Source organism: Aptenodytes forsteri, unplaced genomic scaffold (genome assembly GCF_000699145.1).
Source record: "Aptenodytes forsteri isolate BGI_AS27 unplaced genomic scaffold, ASM69914v1 Scaffold15, whole genome shotgun sequence".
NCBI classification, from domain to species: domain Eukaryota; kingdom Metazoa; phylum Chordata; class Aves; order Sphenisciformes; family Spheniscidae; genus Aptenodytes; species Aptenodytes forsteri.
The window spans coordinates 19325614-19326484 of NW_008795129.1; positions in this window are offsets into that span (position 1 = coordinate 19325614).

Below are 871 nucleotides of genomic sequence, written 5' to 3' on the forward strand. Positions count from 1 at the left end.
TTCTGATACAGGCCAGGGTGCCATTGGCCTTCTTGGCCGCCTGGGCACACTGCCGGCTCATGTTCAGCCGGCTGTCGACCAGCACCCCCAGGTCCTTTTCCGCCAGGCAGCTTTCCAGCCACTCTGCCCCAAGCCTGTAGCGCTGCATGGGGTTGTTGTGGACGAAGTGCAGGACCCGGCACTTGGCCTTGTTGAACCTCATACAGTTGGTCTGGGCCCATCAATCCAGCCTGTCCAGGTCCCTCTGCAGAGCCTTCCTACCCTCGAGCAGATCAACACTCCCGCCCAACTTGGTGTCGTCTGCAAACTTACTGAGGGTGCACTCAATCAAAATAATTTCAGACAAGAGGAGGAAAGGGGGCAGGTAACAGAATCTGGATAGTGGCTCCTGGGCAGTACCAAGAGAAAACAGACCTGCTTGTGAGTAGAAGGAGAGGATTAAGGAAGCTGATGTTCTTAACCAAACTGAAGGCTAAACCCAGAATTAGTGTGAGATTAAGATGAAACAGAGATAGGAGGGGAAGTGGTTACAAAATGAGGACAGAAGTTTAATTTTAATTACCTATGAGAGATGGAACAGTGAACATGATGGAGAACTGGTAATGTGTTTTGGTGTGTTAATGGTGAACTAAGCCTGTACCATATGATCTGGACAGAATTAATTTGAGAAAGCTGCATAGCAAATTTCAAATGTTAGTGAAGTTTCACTAAAATGCTTATAATCAGAACAAACACCAAAGTGTCCTGAAATCCCATATGCTGGCCCTCAGCCTTGAACAAAACTGCCAGATGATGTGGTCAAAACAGATAATGCAATGAGGCAGTCACTTCTTTCCCTGCTTTTTGAGAAACACCTTCAGCTGAAGTGTGG